The following is a 25943-nucleotide window of genomic DNA, read 5'->3' on the forward strand; positions in this document are numbered from 1 at the left end:
AGTTGAAGTTAAAGTTAAAGTTAAAGTTAAAGTTAAACTTAAAGTTAAAAGTTAAAGTTAAAGTTACAGTCATAATTAAAGTTAAAGGTAAAGTTAAGGTTAAATTTAAAGTTAAAGTTAAAATTAAAGTTAAAGTCAAAGTTAAAGTTAAAGTTAAAGTTAAGGTTAAAGTTAAAGTTAAATTTAAAGTTAAAGTTAAAGTCAAATTTAAAGTTAAAGTTAAAGTCATAGTTAAAGTTAAAGGTAAAGTTAAGGTTAAATTTAAAGTTAAAGTTAAAATTAAAGTTAAAGTTAAAGTTAAAGTTAAAGTTAAAGTCAAAGTTAAATTTAAAGTTAAAGTTAAAGTCAAAGTTAAAGTTAAAGTTAAAGTCATAGTTAAAGTTAAAGTCATAGTTAAAGTTAAAGGTAAAGTTAAGGTTAAAGTTAAAGTTAAAATTAAAGTTAAAGTTAAAGTTAAAGTCAAAGTTAAAGTTAAAGTTAAAGTTAAGGTTAAAGTTAGAGTTAAATTTAAAGTTACAGTTAAAGTTAAAGTTAAAGTTGAAGTTAAAGTTAAAGTTAAATTTTAAAAATAAAGTTAAAGTTAAAGTGGATGTTAAAGTTAAAGTTAAAAATAAAGTTAAAGTTAAAGTGAAAATTAAATATTAACTTCTCATTTATTCAATAAAAGTAAAAAATTTGTTTTCTTATCGGTCACCAGGCTTAAAAAGGTTAACTTGAATTAATATCAAAGACAAAACTTGAATTAATATCAAAGAAAACAAAATGTTGCATAAATATTATAATTGCATAAGTTGATAATATGCAATAGCTTTACCGCGGCAGTCCCCGAGTGCCACACGTCCTTTGTTTTTTTTATTAATATTCCTCTATCCAAGGTTTCAAACGCTCTTTGAAAATCGAGAAATACTGCTGCTATTGTTTTTTTTCTATCAACATGTGTTTTCCATATGCTAATCACTAAATTTATGAGTGATTCACAGCTATGTTTTTTTCTGAACCCAGATTGATATTCGGAGAATAACTCGTTTCTTTCAAAATATTGCACCAGTTGCTCATGAACAATTCTTTCAATGATTCTACTTTCCATTATCAATGTGTTAATCGGTCGAAGATCTTCCGGCTTGATCGCGTTCTTTACTTTCTCTATGGGAACAACTCTGGATTCTTTCCAATTTTCTGGGAAAATGCCTTTCGTGAATGAGTCATTAATCAGCGCAACCATTATTGGTCCTACAAATTCAAAGGCCTGTAATAGTATAGGCGCTGAGAGACCATTAAAATCTTTCTTTTTATTCATGCTTTGAATATAACTTTTGAGCTCACTTAACGTTATTTTTCTGAATTGGAAACTGAAACTTTCATTTGGTGTTTGTGCCCAATTAACAAAAGGCATTGCTGGTATAGATTCATTAATAGCTTTAATGCTGTCCACAAAAAAATTGTTAAGTTGATTCGCTATCTCGTTACATTAAAGTTTACTTTTTGTATTTCTACTTTTTTATTACTTTTTTTAAAACCAATTTTTTTATTTTTTGCCACATTGACTTTTGATCTTTGCACTGCTCAATTTTTTTCTCAATATATTTATTTCTCTCCCTATATAATTTTAATGAGTATTCATTAGTTACTTTTTTATATTCAGCCCAATCAGACGGATTCTTTGTCCATATAGCGCGTTTATAGCAATTAATTTTGTTATATTTCACTTCACGTAATGATGTGTTAAACCATTCACATCTGATTTCATTACTCTTTATGATTTTATTTTTTGACATTTTATGCAACGCGTCTTTAATGTGTTCACTCCATCTATTCTTTACGTATATCATATCTAATAATAGAATAATCGCTCAGACTTATTTCACTGTCTTCAATAACACTGGTTAAGTGTGTTTTTGTAAGACATATCACATCATAACGTTGATGCGCGGAGAATATCTCTAGTTGGGCATAATTCGAACATAATCCGCAGATATTAAAACAAGCACACCTAATGTTATGCCCCGATTGCTAGTATAACGTTATTTCAGCTTCAACTTTCAGTTTTCTCTGCAATAAATTGCAACACGCGTCTCTGGTATCGTGATCAATATTTATATTAGTTAAGTTAAGGCTTGCTTTCGCTTTTATGCAGTTTATACACTTTACGACAGTATTTTGGCACTCCTTGTAATTATGGCCTGCTGCGCTAGATTTTGCACATATTTGCTGGGTTTCTCTGCACATGGATGCTTTGTGGTTAAAACCCCAACGCTTGTAACATCTCAAAACATCTAAGCTTTCATAAGCAATGCACCGGTCCCATTCAATATTCAATCTTTTTATTTTCATAACGCTCTCGAAAGCATTTCCATCAATATCAACATACGCATTAAACGAACGAGGATTCTTGAAAGATGCATAAACTTTAGTGCACTTTATATATTTTAATTCAATGTCGTTTTGCTTTTGAATTGCTTCCTGTACCTTATCATATTCTATCTTTGACGACAACCCGCATACTAGAATGGAAGAACAACGTCATAATTTTCACTAAGCTTGCCCTTGATTTCGTTCGCTAAAATGCCTCTGTCATCACTATTTACACAATTAATTGCAATATCCCCATTATTTTTTTTTTTTTCTTAATTCCATTTATTTTCACTTTTAGGTCTGCTGGGTTAACAGATGCCTTAACACAAATTTTCGTTTTTTCACTCTCTTGGTTTGTTTTTTTGGTTTCAGAATCACTTGTGCACAACTCATATTTTTCTTTAGTTTCGCTGCATATGATTCTTTCTCAACACCAGGGCCATTCATTTCATAGCACAATTGTGCCTTCTCAATTCACACGCATATGATTCGCTCTGTCGTCGTTAATTGAGTTAGTCGTCGCTTGGCACTTGGCGTAGCAACATCAGTGGTGGGTATCGGCAGATCGGTATCAAAATATGTAAGAAAAATTATGCGCGATACACATGCTTGTTGTTAGCTCGTTGCTTGCTAGTAAGCGACTAAATGAAAAAATCAATTCACCCGCACGATCATCGCGACGATTGCGCTCTCACTAATATAGATGCACTTTCAGTTTTGAATGGCCCTGCTCAACACCATCTTTCTTATTTACGATTGCCTTAACTTCATCGCATATTTTCACACTCTCTTTTTTATTACTTTCAAGCTCTCGACACATAGCTTCTGATTGATCTTTAAACTTAAGAGAGAATTCTGCAATGCTCTTACTAACAGCTGCAATCTTATTTTCACTAGCTATTTGCGTTGCCCTAAGCGATTATATTCTCTCTGCATAGCGCGCTTCAACAGCTTGCAATAACTCTTTTATTTCACGCTCCATTATATTTCGTGTTTCTTTATTATCTTGTTTAAACTCTCTTAAATAGCTTGCATTCTTTTTCACTTGACTTCTCATTTCTTGAAGCACATCGTCAATATTATGTATGTATTGTATACACTCATCACGCATATATCGAAGAAATGCATTTGACACTAAATTGTTTAAGCTCTCGATTGATCTATGCCCGCGCATTTAGGTGTTTGATGAAACACTTTTCCGCACACCCCCGCACAGCAGAGGCTTGCTTCCCCTCGTATTGCGTTTTTGTATTTATAGCAGCAGCCAATAACTGCGCTGCTTTCTCTTTTGGCACAATTGTTTCACTTTATTTGTATTTTATTTTATTAAATTGCCATTCCACAGACTGTCAGGGTTGATTCTGAGGTTGGGCCAGGGTGACTCGTGTCTTCCTTGGTAATGTGCTTTCTTCTTCTGTAAGGCTAGGATATTTTATATTAATAACATGGTTCATCGGGCGCGACCTGGCAAACGCTTTAACCAATTCTTTGTGGATTTGGCTTAGGGCCTGCTTATGCTTGTCTGGAGCAAACGGCTGTGTTGGCAGGTATCGGATCTCGTCATAGTGCCTGTGGAGATGTTCTCTTACCCCCCGTGGAGGCGAGGCTAGATCAAGCGGCTGTTTGCTTTGATGCCTTGGTTTGTGACAGTTTAGGAAAAACTGCCTGTTCAGAATTTCGTTGTGCTCTTTTATGTTTAGCTCTTTGGCCCCAGTATGTAGGTGTTGCTCCGGGGTCATAAGGAGACATCCGGTGGCAGTTCTGATTGCAGCATTTTGAGACGCATAGCACAGGAGCGGCCGGCCAAATACTTTGTACGTGGTTAGCAACGTTTCTTTATCTTTTCCGCAGGTGCTGCCGGCAAGCGACTAGAGGAGTTTGTTGCGGCTTCGTACTTAAGATACCACTTCGGTGGCATGCGCCTTGTAAGTCAGAGTATTATCGAACGTTACCCCTGCTGCCGGCAAGCGACTAGAGGAGTTTGTTGCGGCTTCGTACTTTAGATACCACTTCGGTGGCATGCGCCTTGTAAGTCAGAGTATTATCGAACGTTACCCCTAAGATCTTTGGGTGACTGACAGTCGGTAGCATGACACCATCGACGTGAACGTCCAATATTTGCGTCATCTGTTTCTTCCACGTCGTAAACAGAGTCCGTGATAATGCCAGGTTGCGCGAGGTGAAGAAACTAGAGAGATCGTGGAGATAGCTGTGTATTTTAACTAAGACACAATGAAGTTTTTTATATAGAAGCGTTCAACACAGTCTTATGCATGCAAGTAACATCGCCACAATAGCGCAAGACGTGGTGTTTGTAAATATGAAGGAACTTCAGACTTGGCAATTGAAGTTCATGACGCCTTGCCCATTCACATACAAAATTTCGCGAAGCACAGCTATAAAGATTTTCGTTATAAAATAAACACAATTGCTAACAAATTTGGTATCCTATTCATTTTTAAATTGCAGTGTTTAACTATAAAAATGCTAGAAAAGTTACCAACGAGTGGGAAAAATAATTTTACTTGCAAAGTGTGAAAGCACCCTTAGCCAAAGCAAATGTCAAAATCAATTGAAGACTTTTTTATAATTTTCTGAAGGACCCATATGGGTGCACTTAAAATTGCTTTCAGCAAAAGTAGGAAGTTGGGTTCTTTTTCATGTCAGATGGCGCCAGTGTCGCTCAATCTGCCGTTCTCCATAAAATTACGTACAGTCTACTCATAATGCATAACATTGAGTTAAACGCATCTATATGAAAAACTGCCTATGTGACGGCGCTTTAAATCATCTATTGAAGGGCTAGGTTCCGTTGCCATAATCGTGCAGTCGTCGGCATAGGAAATGATTGTAACTCCTTCTGGTGGGGAAGGGATTTTTATATGTAGAAATTAAACAGAGCGGGAATAGGACACCACCCTGTGGTACACCCTGTTTAATTTTGCTAGGGTTTTAGATTTCGTTCGGAAAGTGTGGGTTTTCTATGTCCTGGAGTGGCGGACCTTTGACAGGAATTATCTTTGGCATTTTCCATTGTTCGGGAATGACAAAGGACTCCAGCGACAGGTTGAAAACGTGCGTTAGGTAGTTTATTCCCTCAGCGCCAAGGTGTTTTGGCATGGCTATTCCGTCTGTGCCTATTGATTTAGAGGGCTTGGCCTTGTGGATGGCTTCTTCAACCTCGGTGGGGATGATGGGTGCCACGTCGTGTTTGTATTTATGTGCCAGTCTGTTTGCACGACATCTGACCTTGCCTACTGAAGAATGCATTATATATTGTCGGCAGAAGGCGATCACGAATTTCTTCGAATCAAAGTTGTATCGCCGAGGGCTATGGATACTTTATCATTGTGTTTTGTTCGATTGGACAGGGATTTTACGGTTGACCATAATTTACCAACACCCGCAGAGATGTTGAAGTTTAGATGCTCCTCCCATTTGGCACATTTGTGTTCATTTAACAGCCGCATAATATCGAAGTTGAGACTCCTAATATGGGGGTCCCTAGGGTCGAGTTGTCTGGACAGGTCACGTTCTCTGGCTAAGTTAGCAGCTTCAGCCGGGAAATGCGACATGATTTCAGGTATTCTACCGGCCCAATCAAGCGTGCAGAAGCTGAAGCTATGACCTTGCGGAACATACACTCGCCTTGCCGGACATCAGTCGGAATAAGAAGAGCACCAAAAGATTGATTTGTGAAGGATGTGTAGGCTTACCAGTTAGCTTTTTTGAAATTAATTAAATTCGGCTTTTTATAGGTGATAGAATTGGCAGGTCACTGTATTGAAAGGAATATGGTCAGATGCTTAAGTAAGCATCGACTGCCAATCAACTCAGTTTATGAACCCTGCCCGGACGATTGATATGTCTCAAGAGCTGTGATAATTACCTGCAATTCTGGTTGGGGCATCACCGTTCATCGTGCATTGTCGCATTGTCTATTTGCTCTGCTAGCTTCCTGCCTCTGCTGTCGACTGGCAAGCTGCAATACTAGAGGTCGTGGTGAGCGTTCAAATCGTCAAGGATAAGTCGTCACTCTGGGAGTCAGAGATGGGTGAATGCGCTCTGAAAGATATATGCTTTGTCGCGTGTGCTGTCCAATTGCTGCTGTAGTACCTGGTTTCGGTAAGTTGGTATATGTGTTTTAGCAGCATGGTGCAACGAATGCACCGGTCGGACGGTTGCCACTTCGAAGCCCAGAGTATCTATGAAGGTGGCATCGGCCAAGGCATGAACTGCATTGGCCCGATGTCGCGATCATAAATATTCAGGCATACGGAGCACATGGTGTGGGGAAATATGAGTTGATGACTCCTTCTTACGCGAGTGTGCTTGCCGGAAAATGGGGGAGTCACGGGGGTAAAAGCTGGCGCTCGGCATTGCTACTGTCTATGCAACGCAGATTGTAGTGATGGGTTGGAGCGGACGCGTTAGCTGGAGGTGCCGTTGGGCGCGAGCAACATGCTGGGCAGCGTTTTTGCAAGAAAGTGGCGGAGGTACGCTTGAGATTGAACCACGGGACGTCCTTGGACGCGAACAACAGGGAGCCACAAAGGTTTTGCAGAATTTTCGGGGACGAAGAACATTGGGTTCTAGCCCGGAATAGTCCGAACGATGCAACCATATTTTACACGTGACACACTGGCAAGAGTAGGGTAAGGTTCAATACATTCTCGTAATAAGAGGGTATGGAGCGGTCCAGCTGCAAGGAGCTGCTTCGAGGATGACAATTTGTGGGAGGGACACAACAAATTAAATGGGGTTACCTTGAAATGACAGCCCTTTGTCCGGAAAAAAAGTCCCGAGTCGCTTCAATACATATAACCGGCTGCCGTGGGACAGGTCTACGCGTTGGCGATAGCGAGTACCGAAGAATATTTAATTATGAGCTGTACCAGCTATACGCGGACATCAACATAGTCCAGTTAATTAAAACGCAGCGGCTAGGCTGGCTAGGCCATGTTATGCGAATGAAAGATGTCGCTCCGGCCAAGCAAGTTTTTTTACCCGCCTACGGAAGCAGAGGAAGAGGGCGGCCCCCACTCCGATGGAAGGACCAGGTGGGAAACGATTTAAACTCCCTTGCCATGACCAATTGACAAAGCCAGTTGGCAAAGCGAAGAAGCTACTGGCGCGCCTTGTTGGACGGCCATAACCGTTTAAACGGTTAAGCCCCAATAAGGTAAGTGATTTTTGGTTGATTTAGTTCACAAGCACATATTTGACATTTTTGAGCAGATAATTTTAAAAATAGAAACCAAATTTTAATTTGTTAAAAAAAATATATAGAACAGAGCCGGCCACACAGATACTAAAACAATTGCATAAGTGTGTGTAAAAATTGAATGACAACTGCCCACAGTGTGCTAAAGGAAAATGTGGACTGTGAAATTTGAAATTAAAAAGGACTTTGGTTATTTGATTTCAAGCTAATCCTGACTAAATTTACTTATATTCGTATAACTAAGAACACGGAGGACGAGCTAGTTAGATAAAACTTTTTTATAAAAGAAGGTATTGTGTTTATTCAATGCAAAATTTACTTAAAAAATTCACTTTTTCATTAAGAAAGAATTATAAAACAAAGTAAATGTAAAAATAGAAATATATATTTTCAAAACATAGAGTTATTCTATAAAAAAAAATTTATGAAAATTAATAAAACTAAGTAGAACGTATAAAAATATATTTATATTAAATTGTCAATATTTATTAATAGTTAATTAATTATTATTAATAATTAATATCTAAATTATCAATATTTATATGTATGTTCAAAGGAACTTAATAATACTAACTAAAACGTATTAAAAGTCACTTTAACATTGCAGCATGTGATTCACGGTTCGAATCCCGGTGAAACCTTTGATAACATTACAAAATTGCCTGATGATGATTACGTTGGCGGTTTTCGAAATGGGTCCATCGCAATATTCCAGTAAATGTTTCTTTCTTTTCAGTTTCTCTTAGAAAACATAATAATTGAAATTCAATTATTATAAACCGGTGTTAAGCTCATGAATTCTTAAATATAAGTATTAAACAAACATACATAAATATGTACAACTGAGCCCGAGTTTACAAAGCTTCTCATTCGCAACGAAGAAGAACTTTACAAAAACAAATCTACATGGCACACAAATCAATATAGAGACAAAATGTCTCAATTGTGTTGTTAGTGTAGAAATGAGAAAAACTGAATTAAGCATGAAAACAAATACCAGCAGTATGGCCTAGTGGTTAAAGGCTACTGCAGTTTCACCATGTGATTCACGGTTCGAATCCCGGTGAAACCTTTGATAACATTACAAAATTGCCTGATGATGATTACGTTGGCGGTTTTCGAAATGGGTCCATCGCAATATGCCAGTAAATGTTTCTTTCTTTTCAGTTTCTCTTAGAAAACATAGTAATTGAAATTCAATTATTATAAGTCGGTGTTAAGCTCATGAATTCTTAAATATAAGTATAAACTGAACAGACCATTAAACAAACATACATAAATTGCAGCATATTGTTTTTATTATGTGCCCAAAAAGTAGCATGGACTTTTCCTTTTGCATTCACTGTTGATTTTAGTGAGTGACAAGCGAAAGCAAACGATCGTGATCACACATCGTTAGTGTCGGTGTGAAAATACGAACTCACATTGCACAATGTGCAACTTTTGGCCGGCTTTGATATAGAATATTAAATAAAGCAAGCAGCGGCACTTATGTACATGTACACGTTAAAGCAAGCAGCCACACTTGTGTACATGAACACATCAAAGCAAGCAGCCACACATACACATAACCAGCAGCTTGAAGCAAAGAGATTATTTCACATACACATATGCAGATAAGAGCGAATTAGAAAGAGAAACAATAACACATCACGTTATCATCGGCTAATAGCAGAAGTTGTTCCTACCCCAGCGCGTTAGGGGTCTAGAATATACCCGCGTTGGTATGCCTGTCGTAAGAGGCGACTAAAATACAAATAGATTCTAGGGGTTGTGTAGCGGAACCCTTTCAAGGTGTTGCCAGCGCAATATATAGCTTCTCTAACCCAATTGGCAACCTCGCCTATCCGTGGCGAATCCTGTTTCATTAACAGCCGAGGCTCTGGCAACCCCGAACTCCTCATGTATCTAGAAGGTTGGAGGGCGGGATGGCCCAGAGGGTCAGATGTGGTCATACCAAATCGTTCCCGAGATGGTGGGGCTTGGTACCGGAACGTACCGGATCTGCATCCGACCAAGAACCATCACCATCGATAACACTCGCTTTCGGGGAGTGTCTTTATCGCTACAACAAAAACAACAACAACAGAAGTTATTCCTCACACATATACAGGCATGTATGTATTCCAGCACATTCTGTACACTTGTATGTATGGTAGCAAAGAACATGGCGTGAACAACTGAAACGAGATTCAGTGCCTCGGAACAACTTCAATACAGACCATATAACCATAGTAGTATAGCATTATCAATTACAGGACGAACGTACTACCTGATTCCCAAGGCAGCTGGTTCTATGTACCGGAGCGACTCGGGATTTTTCCCGACCAACGGCTGTAATTTCAGTGTAACCCCATTTAATTCGTTGCGTCCCTCCCACAAATTGTCATCCTCCCAGCAGCTCCTTACAGCGGGACTGCGCCATACTTTCCTGCTCCGGGAAGGTATTGAACCCAATCCGGGTCCGTCTCCTGACCCCGGACTTGAGAAATGGTTTTGCTGCGTTTGCTGGAAAAGAATCTGTTTAGGACGGTCATACTCTTGTCAGTGTGTCACGTGCAAGGGATGGTTGCATCGGACTGCTTGTTCTGGGCTAGATTCCAAAACCCGACGTCCTCGTAACTCTTATAAATCTTTTGTGGCTCCTTGCTGTTCACGCCCAAGAGCGTCCCGTAGTCTACGCCTCAGCGCCCGCCACTTCCTTCCAGCAGCTCTGCTGCTCAGCAAGCCACAACAAGTACCCGCTGCTGCTCGCGCCCTACGGCGCCACCAGCTCATACGGCCGCTCCCACTCATAGCTACGATTTCTGTAGTAGAGTGGGTAGCAATGCCGAGTATCAGCTACCGCCCCCGTCTTCTTCCCCCTCTTCTCCGGCAGCAATCGTATAGGTCAGGTAAACAGACTCTTAGTCCCTACCACCTTTTGCACCGTTTTCCAGCACAGAATATATATGTTTGCGTCATCCGCCCAATGCAGCTCCTGCCTTGGACGGTGCCACTTCCCTAGATGTTCTGGTCTCCGGGACGGCAACCCCCCGGCGGGCTTCATTGCGTTATTTTGCCAGGCCCCAACCCCAAATACACCGGGTATCCCAATGCTTACACAGGGACGTCCAGTCCCAGGGACACAACAGCAATTGCATCTTGGCCTCCCACAACTCAGGCGTAGTCACCCGTCACTTACTCCTAGAGTGACGACGTTTCCCCCGCTGCACTTCAGAATTCTGCAGTTAAACTGTAATGGATTAACTGGGAAGATCACGGAGATAGTCGATTTCATGAAGCGGCACAACATCCCCATCGCTACGATTCAAGAGACTAAACTCACAGCAAGATCTGCTCTGCAGACCTGTTCTGGGTATAATGTCCACAGAAAAGATCGCGAAAGCGGAAATGGAGGCGGTGTCGCGTTTATCATACACCACTCAGTGTAATATCATATTGTGACGAATATTAGCAACACTAAGGGATACTATCATCTCTAACCCGATACTAAGCAATAACTTGTATGCACATCAGCAAATCAACCATTATGTCTACCCATATGCCATACAAGCAGCGGAGAGTAACGCACAAACACATGCATATATCTGAGATATTCCCTGGCGGCCACTGTGGTGTGATGGTAGCGTGCTCCGCCTACCACACCGGATGCCCTGGGTTCAAACCCCGGGCAAAGCAACATCAAAAATTTTAGAAATAAGGTTTTTCAATTAGAAGAAAATTTTTCTAAGCGGGGTCGCCCCTCGGCAGTGTTTGGCAAGCGCTCCGGGTGTATTTCTGCCATGAAAAGCTCTCAGTGAAAACTCATCTGCCTTGCAGATGCCGTTCGGAGTCGGCATAAAATCATGTAGGTCCCGTCCGGCCAATTTGTAGGGAAAATCAAGAGGAGCACGACCCAAATTGGAAGAGAAGCTCGGCCTTAGATCTCTTCGGAGGTTATCGCGCCTTTTTTTTTTATTTTACTCCCGAAAGTATGCAATCAATTGTGCAAGTATCACCCACATATACACGCGCATGCGATATGCGAGAAGCTATAAAATCTTGCATCTGTAGTTATAGCTGAGAAATTTATAGCTTGTAAACGAGAAGTAAATTCTAGAAATAAAAACGCCTAGAGGTATGCGAACGAGAAATCACAGAGTATAAAAGCAGATAAAGCTGACAATCAGTAATGAGTTTGATTTAACCAAGCTATCTGTCGAGAAGTAGTAGTATTGTGAAGTACTTGAATAAATGCCACTTTGCATTATTGAATAGTGGAGTTATATATTCAACAGTTTAGTGATTTGAACGTTAGTAGAAGGTTGCAAATAAGAGGAATATCAGTAAATTCGTTACAATATATTTGATCCAGACATCGACCGCAGGGATAGTGTATTAGAACGTGACGGCTTATCTGTCCGGTCAGGCGATGCAAACCTAGAAATCATCAACATCTGCATCCCTCCTGCCACCTGTTGCCCCGGTGGATACCGCTCAAATATCAGAGCCTTACTCACTGGCGATAATCGCATTATCTTAGGCGATTTCAATGCCCATCACGATCTATGCATTCAAACATGCAGGCGGACAGCAGGTGTGAGATGTTGGCAGATCAAATAGAAGAAACGACGTTCTGCACAATAAACGCCCCCACTCGTATGCTAGGAAGCTGTCACAGTTCGACAGATATATCAATCTTGAGCGCAGGACTCGTAAACTGCGTCAACTGGCAGCCGATGGCAACATTGGCATCCGACCACCTGCCTATACTTATTTCGCTCGAGCGTACCGCCGACTTCACCGTCACCGAAAAACGCACTTTCATAAACTTTAAAAAAGAAAAGTGGGATGAGTACAAATCCTTTACACCCAGCCGATTTGCTGCTCTCCCTATACCGACTAATGCTCGCCAAGGGGAGCGTGCTTTCCGCGAGGTCATTTAATGGTCACTTAATCCTCCTCGGCGCGCTTTATTCCCGCCGGAATAATTCCCGAAATTCGGCTTCATTTTCCGGCGGAGGCCGCAAATTTAGCGAGTGAACGTGACCTTATAAGACGGCTCGGTCCCGGCAACCCCCAAATAAGGGATATAAACCAACGCATCAGATTGCTTGTGGATGAACACAAGCGGGCGAAATAGGAGGAGCATCTAAGTAGTTATAACCGCTTTGCCATTGTGGGTAAGCTTTGGTCCACCGTAAAGTCCCTATCGAATCCGTCTAAGCACAACGACAAAATTTCCATCGCCTTTGGCGATAAAGTGCTTTTTGCCGCCATAGAACAGTACTCGTTGCGGTAGACCTATCAAAAGCTTTTGATACGGCCAACCCTGGAAGAGTCTACACTTTCCCCAAGTCTTAGAAGGTGGGCCGCAAATGATCTGGGTGGTCGGCAGGCATCGGCGCAATTTATAAACGCAACATCAAATTCAAGAAGAATTAAACAAGTGGTGCCACAGGGTGGTGTCCTATCCCCACTTTTGTTTAACTTCTACATATCAAAGCTATCTTCGCCACCAGAAGGAGTTACTATCGTTCCCTATGCCGATGACTGCACAATAATGGCCACAGGCCCAGGCCCACAGATCGATTAGCTTTGCAACAAAATAAACGGCTACCTCCCTGATCTCTCCAGTTTTTTTATCTCGCGAAACCTGACATTATCACCGACTAAATCAGCGGCGACCTTATTTACACCATGGACGTCCCAAATGTCGACCATTTTGAACATCCATATCAATGGCACTACGCTACCGACTGTCTTACACCCCAAAATCTTGGGTGTGACGTTTGACCAGGATCTACATTGTGAGGAGCATGCAGCCGCAAAGCCTCAAATCTCTTGCTGGCAATACTTGGGGAAAAGATAAAGAGACGCTAGTTATCACTTACAAAGAAATTGGCCAGCCGATTACATGCTACGCGTCTCCGATATGGTCGCCAAGCCTAAAGACTACTCACTGGAAGAAGCTATAGGCATGCCAAAATACTGCCCTCAGAACCGCCACGGGTTGTCTTCTTATGTCCCCAGAACACCATCTACATAATGAGGTGAGAATACTCCCCATTAGGGAGAGAAATTAAATGCTAACCAAACGGTTCCGGTTGAATACCCAGAAAATTTATCCCAACAGATATCTGATTGATGAGCCAACACCGCCCAGGGGCTTAAGGAGTCTTCTCCGTAAGCATTACGAGAAAATACGGCACCTGAGAGCACAGCCGTATGAAGCCAAACAACACAAGCAGGTCCTCAGTGAATTCCACAAACGGGCGTCGGACCTCTACGCCAGGAATTGCCCGGCGAATCCTGTACACAAATAACAATACACAAAACTTGCAGAAGGGGAACGCATACTCCCCAGGGTAACGCGAGTTACTCTAGCTCAACTTCGATCTTGGATACTGTAACAGGTTAAACTCTTACCTATCCTGAATCAACCCCGACATAGAAAACATATGTCCTGCTTGTAGCGTGCCCCCACATGACACGCTTCCCAAGGCAGTCGGTTCTATGTACCGGAGCGACTCGGGATTTTTCCCGACCAAGGACTGTCATCTCAGTGTGACCCCATTTAATTTGTTTCGTCCCTCCCACAAATTGTCATCCTCCCAGCAGCTCCTTGCAGCAGGACTGCTGCATATTCTCTTACTCCGGGAAGGTATCGAACCCAATCCGGGTCCGTCTCCTGACCCCGGTCCTGAGAAATGGTTTTGCTGCATTTGCCAGAAAAGAATCTTTTTAGGACGGTCATACTTTGTTCAGTGTGTCTCGTGCAAGGGATGGTTGCATCGGACAGGTTGTTCTGGGCTTGATCCCAAAACCCGACGTCCACGTAACTTTTATAAATCTTTTGTTGCTCCTTGCTGCTCACGCCCAAGGGCGTCCCGTAGCCAACGCCTAAGCGCCCCCCCCCCCCCCCACTACCTTCCAGCAGCCTCGCTGCTCAGCAAGCCACAACAAGTACCCGCTGCTGCTCGCGCCCCACGGCGCAAACAACTCAAACAGCTGATACCACTCATAACTACTACCTTCGTAGTAGAGCTGGTAGCAATGCTGAGCATCAGCCCCTGCCCCCGTCTTCTTCTCCCCCCCTCTTTTCTGGCAGCAATCGTGCAGGTCAGGGAAACAGACTCTTAGTCCCTACCTCCGTTTGCACCGTCTGCCAGCACAGAATATATAGGTTTGCGACATCCGCTCAATGCAGCTCCTGCCTTGGGTGGTGCCACTTTCCTAGATGTTCTGGTCTACGCGACGGCAACCCCTCGACGGGTTTCATCGCGCCATGCTGCCAGGTCGCAAACCCAAATCATCCGGGTACCCCAATGCTTGCCCAAGGGCGCCCAGTCCCAAGGCCACAACAGCAATTGCGTCCTGGCCTTCCACAACCTAGGCGTAGTCACCCGTCACTTACCCCTAGAGTGGCGGCGTCACCCCTCATGCACTTCAGAATTCTGCAGTTAAACTGTAATGGACTAACTGGGAAGATTACGGAGATAGTCGATTTCATGAAGCGGCACAACCTCCGCATTCCTGCGATTCAAGAGACTAAAATCACAGCAAGATCTGCATTGCAGACCTGCTCTGGGTATAATGTCCACAGGAAAGACCGCGATAGCGGAAATGGAGGCGGCCTCGCGTTTATTATACACCACTCTGTGCAATATTATATATTTGATCCTGGCATCGACCGCAGGGACAATGTCTTAGAACGTCAAGGCCTATCTGTTCGGTCGGGCGATGCAAATCTAGAAATCATCAACATCTACATCCCTCCTGTCACCTGTTGCCCCCCCAGTGGATACCGCCCTAATATCGAGGCCTTACTCACTGGCAACAATCGCATTATCTTAGGCGATTTCAATGCCCATCACGACCTATGGCATTAAAACTTGCGGGCGGACTGTAGGGGTGAGATGTTGGCGGATCAAATAGAAGAAACGACGTTCTGCACAATAAACGGAGACGCCCCCACACGTATGGTAGGAAGCTGTCATAGCTCGCCAGATATCTCAATCGTGAGCGCAGAATTCGTAAACTGCGTCAACTGGCAGCCGATGGTAACATTGGCATCCGACCACCTGCCCATACTTATTTCGTTCGAGCGTACCGCCGACTTCATCGTCACCGAAAAACGCACTTTCATAAACTTCAAAAAAGGAAAGTGGGAAGAATATAAATCTGCAACAGACAGCAGCTTTGCTGCCCTCCCTATCTCGACTGATGCCCGCCAAGGGGAGCGTGCCTTCCGTAAGGTCATTGAATCCGCCTCGGGACATTTCATTCCCGCCGGGAGAATTCCCGAAATACGGCCCCACTTCCCGGCGGAGGGCGCGAGCTTAGCGAGGGAACGCGACCTTATAAGACAGCTTGATCCAGGCGAGCCCCAAATAAGGGATATAAACCAACGCATCAGATTGCTTGTGGACGAACACAAGCGGGCGAAATGGGAAGAGCACCTAAGAGGTTGTAACCTCTCTACCGGTGTAGGTAAACTTTGGTACACCGTAAAGTCCCTATCGAATCCGACTAAGCACAAAGACAAAGTTTCCATCGCCTTTGGCGATAAGGTGCTGTCGGATGCGAAAAAATGCGCGAGCGCTTTCTGCCGACAATATATAATGCATCCTACGGTTGACAAAGATAGACGGAGAGGCAATAGACACGCACATAAACACAAATTCAGCGCGTCACCAGTCACCATCACCGCTAGAGAGGTTGAGGACGCCATTGGTCGCGCTAAACCATCCAAAGCAGTGGGCCCAGACGGCATAGCCATGCCGATGCTTAAAAACATAGGGAAAGAGGGTTTCAAATATTTAGCGCTTGTCTTCAACCTGTCTCTTTCCACCTTTGTCATACCCGAGAAATGGAAAATGGCCAAGGTGGTCCCGCTACTAAAGCCTGGGAAACCAGCTAACATAGGTGAGTCATATCGTCCGATATCTCCTATCGCCAGTGGCAAAGACGCTTGAAGCCATTTTGCTCCCTTATTTCCAAGCACATTTGCAGCTAGCCCCTCATCAGCATGGCTTCAGAAAACTCCATAGCACTACATCCGCGCGAAATGTCCATTAGCACCCAGATAAATTGCGGTTTGGAATCAATACCCTCCCCCCCCCCCCCCCCCCCACCCCCCCCCCCTCCCCCCATAGAACAGTACTCGTAGCGCTAGACCTATCAAAAGCCTTTGATACGGTCAACGATGGCTCGTTACTGGCAAGACCTAGAAGGGTCTACCCTTCCCCCATGTCTTAAAAGGTGGACCGCAAATTATCTGGGTGGTCGGCAGGCATCGGTGTAATTCAGAAACGAAACATCAAAACCAAGGAGAATTAAACAAGGGATGCCACAGGGTGGTGTCCTATCCCCACTTTTTGTTTAATTTCTTACATATCCAAGCTACCTTCACCACCGGAAGGAGTCACAATCGTTTCCTACGCCGATGACTGCACAATAATTTCCACAGGCCCAGGCCCAGAGATCGATGAGCTATGCAATAAAATAAACGGCTATCTCCCTGATCTCTCCAGTTTTTTCGCCTCGCGAAACCTGGCATTGTCACCGACTAAATCTTCCGCGACCTTATTTACAACATGGACGCCCCAAATGTCGACCATATTGAACATCCACGTCGATGGCACTACGCTACCGACTGTCCTAAACCCCAAAATCTTGGGTGTGACGTTTGATCAGGATCTACATTTTGGTGCGCACGCAACCGCAATTGTTCCGAGAATTCAGAGCCGTAATAAAATCCTCAAATCCCTTGCTGGCAGTACCTGGGGAAAAGATAAAGAAACGCTCATGATCACATACAAAGCAATTAGCCAGCCGATTACGTGCTACGCGTCACCCATATGGTCGCCAAGCCTAAAAAATACCCACTGGAAGAAACTACAGGCCTGCCAAAATACTGCTCTCAGAATCTCCACGGGCTGTCTTCTTATGTCCCCAGAACACCATCTGCATAATGAGGCGAGAATACTCCCCATCTGGGAGAGAAATGAGATGCTGACTAAACAGTTTCTGTTGAATACCCAGAAACCTGGGCATCCCAACAGACATCTGATTGACGAACCAACACCGCCTAGGGGCCTAAGGAGTCATCTCCGTAAGCATTTTGAGGAAATACGGCACCTGAAAACCCAGCCGTATGAAGCGAAAGAACACAAGCAGGTCCTTGGTGAACTCCATACACAGGCGTCGGACCTTTATGTCGGGAATTGCCCGGTGAATCCAGTACTTGAAGAAAAATATCCAGAACTCGCGGAAGAGGAACGCATACTCCCCAGGGAAACGCGTGTCACTCTTGCTCAACTTCGTTCTGGATACTGTAACAGGTTAAACTCTTACCTATCCAGAATCAACCCCCACATACAAAATGTATGCCCCGCTTGCAATGTGTCCATGACACCAACCATCTCTTTAATTGTAATGTGGAACCAACGCCTCTAACACCCCTTTCCTTATGGTCCACCCCTGTTGAAACGGCAAGTTTCCTTGGACTCCCGTTAGAGGATATTGATGACAATTTGTGATCGGTCGCGGCTATTAGGTGGGGCGAGCATTGCTACAACAACAACAACAACAACACCAATCATCTCGTCAACTGTATTGTGGAACCAACGCCTCTAACACCCCTCTCTTTATAGTCCACCCCTGTTGAAACAGCAAGTTTCCTTAGACTTCCGTTAGAGGATATTGATGACAATTGGGCGAAGCACCGCTACAACAACAACAACCTGATTCCGTATCTGCGTTTCGAAGGGGCTCTTAGAGCCAAAATAGAGGTGGTTGTTTGGCGCAAGCGTTCCCAAATGGCGAACGATGCGACGAACGTGTACACCAATGGGTCCAAAGTAATGGAAGGAGTATTGTTAGCGGTATACTTTGCTGATCTGGAAACAAACAGATCCAACAAGCTGCCAGATCACTGTAGATTTTTTTGGCGGAAATAGTAGCCGTAGCTATATTGACAGCCAAGCAGCAATTAAGGCAATAATCTCGCAAAGTACAGCATCTAAAAATGTGTGAGAGTGTAAGAATCCCTATAAAGAACAGGGAGGGCTTAAACTCCAGCTAAAGGGAGTGGTACACCTGTCGGATCTAGGAGCAGCGAGAAGCATAGGACCTAGAAGCTTCTTGTATTTGCCAACAAGACGGAATTATTTTATTATTTTCAGTGTGGTCATTGGGCGAACTTCTGGTAGCACTGAGGCCAGTTCAATGATTTATTATTTTGATGATGTTTGGAATGTGCTGTCCTGTAACGAACAATTCTTGGTGAGGGCGATCTTTTCGTGCAAAAGAAAGTTGCGTAATAAGGCGGACTCTAATATATACACATTGTATTTATGAACGGTTGTATGTACATATGTATATACCAAAATGCAATCAATTCATTCATATTAAAATCATATTTACTGTATGTATGTAATATGTGTTTGTTCTTGTACGAATTAAACCTGTGTACAATGGCAATTAGAACGTAAACTGTGTACATATGTACATACATACGCATTCATAATGAAATAAATAAAATCACTTCCTACATCAAAATTTAATGTTGACTAATCAATAGAAATATACATACATATATACATACATATTTTCCAAGGTACATAGGTATTTACATTTTGCACGACCATTTGATTACTATCCAATGAATCCCAGTGCCGCCCGCTATATTTAGGGATAAAGCTTTTTGTCGTTATGCATCAAGTTTCAATCTCCCAACAGTCGCTGGCCTTCAACACATTTTAACAGCAATCACAGTATTATTTATTATTTTAATATTTATACATAATGTGTATGTATACAAATATTTGTATATGCACATTTCAATACATAAGCTACCTACATCCCCTTATCTATTCAAATGGAAATTATTTTAAGTTGTTTCTTGCATTTATTTTGAATATTTATTTTATTGTTGGAGTCCCGTCTTGTATTATTTGACACAGTTTGTTTGATAATCGTTCACGCAGAAAAAAAAAACGTTGCGAACAATTGCGCGAAACCGAAACCCCGTTTCCGTCACAAACCATTCAATAACTAACTTGTTACTAAATAATTTGCTGTCAGAGGTACCTGTATTAGGTCACCTATGTACCAGTTCAGTATTTTGTTATCGCTGTTCTGCGCCGTTCCGATTCCGCATAGCCCCAATCACCCTTATTATTTAACAATAACGCCATAACGGTTACATATACTTGTACAAACGCTTTATACTGGCACGGTACTAATAACTCCCACGACTGCCCCAACTTTTTAAATGTCACAACAAATATATGACACAATGTTCGCTTTGCCGTCTGGCATGGCCTTTTGGTTTGTTCCAAAGTCTGAATGACTTTCGTCAAGGTACTATTGAAAATGTATCTATTACATACATATGTATGCACATATAATACATTCTCAGCTGATGCTCGCCAATTCAGTCTCGTTAGGCTTCTCAAGTATTAATACTCATGTCAGTAATATACATACATATGTACGTATAAATGTTTGTCAGTTGATTCTGTTGTGCGCAAAAATGCATCCACTGCTCAATGTCAAAGTCCAATGCACCCCGGATTTTTAAATTGAAATGCACAGAATCTACTTGTGTAAAAGTTTTCAGGAGATGCAAGTAAACAATTACTATGAGAGTAAGTAGACTACTCGTGGGTTGTTCTCTGGTTAGCTTGTTTCAATTCCATACTTTTACGAATGAGATATTCCGAAACATAGCTTTCTCTTTATACAACGGATCAATGCAATATGAACGCTGTTAATAACGGAATACATTAATTCAGTGATGCTAACTCTTTGAAACCATTTATGCGAAAAAGGGCAGCTGGGAAAAATGGTTTTCATTGTTTAGACTAGGATGAACGGCTCCGCCGGCAATCGGCTCACGGTGGTGTATTTGGCTGGCCAAAAGTCTATTTTTCAAAATATAGAAATTTTTTTTAAATACTCTCCCTGGCGTTCCTAGATGTCCACTCAATAGTATACATACCCCAAAACCCATCTGCAACGTCAACGGAGCTACCCGCGTACATCTAAAGTTGCATAAAAATTGTATGCAGTTCGATGTGTTTTTGGATTAAAAAGCAATATACTCTTCTAACCTAAATACTTGTTCACTTGTTTAGCCTTAATAAAATCTAGTTACATTTTCTTTTAGGATAGGTACTTAAATGTGTTTTTAATTCATATAATAGATTTTTTATACCGCATGTTTTAACTGAGTTATTCTACTTGTAATAGGTGCTACTACTTTTCAATATTAAATTTTTTAAAAACCTTGCAAACAAAAAGATATATCTTTTTTTCATGGCATATCATGTCAGTAGTTTTTTGGCAATACATAAACTTGTGTTTGTTTCAAAGTTTAATAACAAAAACGGCTGCGCCTACCCGCGATTTTTTGAATGGTGATCAATTTTGTAAGAGGCTGGTACCCTTATTGGCAAGAGGTGGCAACCTTGTGAAAACATCCTCAGTGGCAACACCTATGTGAAAAGTCTTAAAATGTAATACCATATCGATGTACCAAATTTGATTCAAACCGGTTAAGCCGTTTCCAAGATGGTAGTGGATATACAAAGAAATATAAAAAAGAAGGTGAGATGGCAACCCTAAGTGGCAAACCTTCTTAAAAATGTCAACAGAAATGCGGAGTAAAATACTTTTCGTTTGATACCCATATTGACATATCTTATGTAATGCCAAAAAATGACCCCGCGTCCACGCGGAACACCGTGAATTTACTGCCACATATTTCCTTTCATAACAGTGAAGTGAAACAACCACTTTTTGAACAGAAGGGCCGTTCCATTGGTTTATCGAGCTCTGGCTCTGGCTCAAATCTCATTGGAACGATCTGGATCAACTTTATGAGAGCTGGCAGCACTAATAAAAAACATCTGTTTTGTTGAAAATAAGTAGAAACGTACACAAAATTTTAAGATACTGATAGAATTATTAACATTTAAATAGTTTTGCACGTAAGCAAACTATTTATTTTCCTTACATCATCTTCAAGTTGTTTACTCTGTCATTGTTTTTGCTTTTAAATATGGCGAAATCTTGTACGTATACACAAATGTACACATATTTAGTTTAGGCTACAATGGCTCAACTATACGGTTCGCTCATCTCACCAGCTGATTTTATTTTTTTCATTTCACTGGAGTAGGAATTGTCAGAAGGAGATGGCAAACTTAAAATGAAACCAACGAATTTACAACATTTTCTTACTACATACAAATGCTGCTAAGTTTTATGTTTTCACTCCATTCCATTCGTCTCACACCTACATGCTGATTTTGGCAATGTGAACAAAGGTGTGTTGTTGCTGTAGAGATGAGCCAACCATATAGTTGAGCCATGAGTGCTACCAACTCAAAAGTGGTTAGCTGTCAAAAAATCTACTACAGAAAATGAAACGAACAGAACTGATATACGGATCAGAAATTGAACCAGATAAATATGAGAATCACAACGTTGTTGTTGCATTTGCATGTTAAATTTCTATCCGTATCTCGTTCAAGTCTCAATGGAACGTAACTAGAAATAACTGCGGTTTTAGTTTTGGCCAGCTAGATTGATCAAATACCCCGCCGTGCGGCTGCCGCAAAATCGAAAAATGTACAAATGTCACATATCCTACTCACAGCCAGGGCCGTAGAGAGAAAATCCGGGCCCGGGACTAAACAATTTACGGGTCCCCTATAAAAAATCCATTAATACATTTGATTAATTTGAATTAATGACGTCTCATTCATGTATAATTATTGATTACATCAAAAAAAAAATGTTGCCACACCAACTAAATGATTTTTGGACTAAGAGCTGAAACTAAAATTAACACAGAATATTTACTGTTTATACTACGAGCCGAACCCGTGCGCATCTTGCGCAACCAATATAAAAGTCTCGTATGGTAGCAACTGACGGTAATGCAGCGCAAATATTCACAATAGTGCCATAGTACAAATATATTTCTTTGTGTGCTCGGTAGGTTGAACTGGTCGGTCCATGAGGACCTTACATAGACTGATTGAGTCCGTAGTGTTACCAGAAGTTTGTTTTAACGACCAAACTGAAAAACCCTATCAAAAACCAGGACCTATGTTATAAAATAACTCCGTCCTCTTGGCAAATACTAAAAGCTTCCTAGGACTTAAGCCACTTGCTGCTTATAGATCTGACAGCTGTATCACTCTTAATAGCTGGAGTCTTAGCCTGGCAAGTGCAGGGCACAAGCACAGAACGTGCTCGATCGTTTCCTCCTCCAACCCGCACTTCCTACATCTCCTATCACTGACCAAGCCTAATTTAAAGGCATGTGACGCCAGAAGGCAGTGTCCAGTCAGAATACCCGTCATGAGTCTACAGTCCTCTCTTTTTAATGATAGAAGCAACTGTGTTAGTCTAAGGTTGTAAGACCTACACATAATCTTCGAAACTTTACAGCCCCGCGATTCAACCCACGCCTTTCCGGCTTGGTCGATCATGTGCACCTCTCGCCTTCGCTTAATCTCGCCCAATCTAATTGGAGGAAGCTTCAAGGGATGCGCCCTTTTTAGCTAGTACGTCCGCTTTTTCATTCCCATCTATTCCCATATGGCCTGGGACCCAATATAGATGTATGCTTCTCCCTGTCGCGATTATCTCCAGAGACTGCTTACACTCTAACACGCATTTAGATGCTGTGCAATGCGAGATTATTGCCTTAATTGCTGCTTGATTGTCAATATATAAGTTAACACGGTTGCATCTTAAGCTATTCTCTTCCAGGGTTTCAACTGCTTTGGTTACGGCTAATATTTCCGCTTGGAAAACGCTACAGTAATCCGGCAGCCTGTAGGATCTGCTTATTTCCGGATCAGCGCAGTATACCGCAGACCCTTCTCCTTCCACTACTTTGGAACCATCGGTGTACAAATGTATCGCCTCGTCCGCCACTTGCGCACCCTTGCGTCAACCGTCTACCTCTATTGTGGCCTTAAGATCTTCCTCGAAGCGCAGATAGGGAATAATGTAGTCTGTTCGTATTGTGATTGATGACGCTATAGTACTATGGCCATATGGTCGGCGCTCAAGCTGCCCCGAAGCACCGAGCCTGGTTGCGGTCGTCAACGATTTGTTCTTTGCTACCAGGTGTACAGGTGGGATGTGCGGAATGGCATACAGTGCAGCCGTCGGGGTTGTTTTCAGGGCTCCCGTAATGATAAGCATCGATAGTCTGCATACCCCCTCTAATTTTTTGAGGTATGTTGTTTTTTGTGTGGCTTTCCACCAAACAAGAACTCCATAGTATAGAATAGGGCTTACAATCGCTGTAACAACCCAATGAGAAAGAGAGGGCGATAGGCCCCACGTACACCCCAGCATTCTTTTACATGCATAGAGTGCCGTTGAGGCCTTCTTGATCCTCTCCTCCACGTTGAGCTTCCACGACAGCATACTGTCTAGGATGATTCGGTTTCTGCTGTAAAGTCACCCCTCCTAACTTAGGCCTGGTCCAATTTGGGACCTTGTACCTCTTTGTAAACAAGACCATATCCGTCTTCTCCGCATTGGCTTTCAACCCGACATTAGATGCCCAGGTATGTATATCCCGAAGCGCCCGATCCATCAAAGAACTAATCGTTGTAAGGCACTTTCCACTTATGATAATTGCAACGTCATCTGCATAAGCCGTAAGTTTTACGGGTCCATCATCGAATTGCCTGAGCAGTTGGTTGATGACCAGCGTCCACAGCAGAGGTGATAGCACCCCTCCCTGCGGCGTGCCCCTGTCCACTGATTTCGTGGCCTCCTACAATCTCCATTGTGATGTAATCTTTCTGCAATTTAAATGCAGCCGATCCATCTGATTAAGGCAGGATGTACTTTAATGTAATTAAGACCATCCATAATCGCCCATTTTGCAACATTATTAAAAGCCCCGGCAATGTCCAAGGAGACTCCTAGAGCATACTCCTTATATTCCAGGGATTTCTCTATGCTTATTACCACCCTATGCAATGCGGTGTCTACCGACTTGCCTTTGGTGTACGCATGCTTTGTTGTGGAGAGCAGCTTTTCATCTACGTTGGACTTTATGTACACATCTATCAGCCTCTCAAAGGTTTTGAGCAGAAATGATGTTCTATAGTCTTTGGGATACACGTGACCGATCTTCCCCGCCTTTGGTAGAAAAGCTACATGAGCAGTTCTCCAAGAGTGCGGTACATGATTCAGTCTTATGCACCCATCGAATATTATTTTAAGCCATTCCACGACCGCCCTACCTGAGACTTGTAGCATGGCCGGGAATATACCATCTGGGCCCGGCGATTTAAACTTAGAAAACGTCTTCACTGCCCACTCGATCTTGGTATCGGTCACCAAGCCCGGCACTACTAGCTCCGTGATCGAAGTGTGAGTGATGTCTGCTGGCTCTTCTAAACCGTCTCCCGATGGGAAATGTGTATCGAGAAGCACCTCAAGGGATTCCTCACTATTACGTGACCATTCCCCGTTCTCTTTCTTTATTGGTCCCTGGACTATGTTTCCCTTTGCTAAGACTTTTTTCAACTGTGCTGTTTCGCTGGAACACTCTATGTCCGTACAGAATCTTTTCCATGAGTTTCTCTTCGCCCTGGTAATTTCACGCTTGTAGATCCTCAGTAGATCCCTGTACTCGTTACGACACGCTTCGCTTTCTGCGGTATTTGTGAGCTTAAACATTTCTTTTACCTGTCTTCTTAGAAGACTCAGCTCATTGCTCCACCATGGCGGCTTTGCTTTTCCTCTGAATCTTCTTAGAGGGCAAGCTTTGTTATACGCAGTCATAAGCGTCCTTGTTAGGAATTCATTCGCCTCCTCCAGTTCCTCTACATTAGCAACCTCTTTGGGTTGTCCTAGTTTTGTTTCTACATGTTTCTGGAATTTAGTCCAGTTCGTTGACCTAGGGTTTCTAAAGGTTCCTCCCTTCTCTACCCTCTTCAGGGGGATGCTGAAGCTGATATACGCATGGTCGGAGAAGGATGGTCTATCAAGAACCATCCAATCATACCTTGATATATCACGCTCGGAGCTCAATGTAATATCCAGAACATTGCTGGATGTTGGACCAATGTATGTAGGGACATTTCCCCTGTTGGCTATCTGCAAATTGGTTTGCAGGATGTAACAAAACAGAGATTCGCCTCTCTCGTTCTTATCTGCTCCTCCCCACGCATTGTGGTGCGCATTTGCATCTGCGCCTATGACCAACCGCCCTTTGTGCCCTTCCTCTTGTACTAGCCTTTTGCACTCCATCGGTGGAACCTCCGCAGCATGGGCCATGAGCAGGACGCCAGGATAAATGCCTGCTTATTCTTTTGCTCAACGGCCACCG

General features: G+C 42.5%; 1 protein-coding gene across 5 annotated transcripts in view; it reads right to left on the reverse strand.

The window, feature by feature from the left end:
* Positions 1-19680, reverse strand: part of olf413 (DBH like monooxygenase olf413) — a 945383-nt gene extending 925703 nt beyond the window's left edge. For 2 of the 5 annotated variants that reach the window (XM_067787443.1, XM_067787444.1), the window contains exon 1: positions 19198-19680. The gene's annotated coding sequence lies outside the window, so the exon portion shown is untranslated. Of the gene's footprint in view, positions 1-19169 lie in introns of all 5 variants that reach the window. The other 3 variants (XM_067787440.1, XM_067787441.1, XM_067787442.1) reach the window with 2 other exon arrangements.
* Between the last annotated feature and the right edge of the window lie 6263 nt (positions 19681-25943).

Source organism: Eurosta solidaginis, chromosome 5 (assembly GCF_040869045.1).
Source record: "Eurosta solidaginis isolate ZX-2024a chromosome 5, ASM4086904v1, whole genome shotgun sequence".
Lineage (NCBI taxonomy): Eukaryota > Metazoa > Arthropoda > Insecta > Diptera > Tephritidae > Eurosta > Eurosta solidaginis.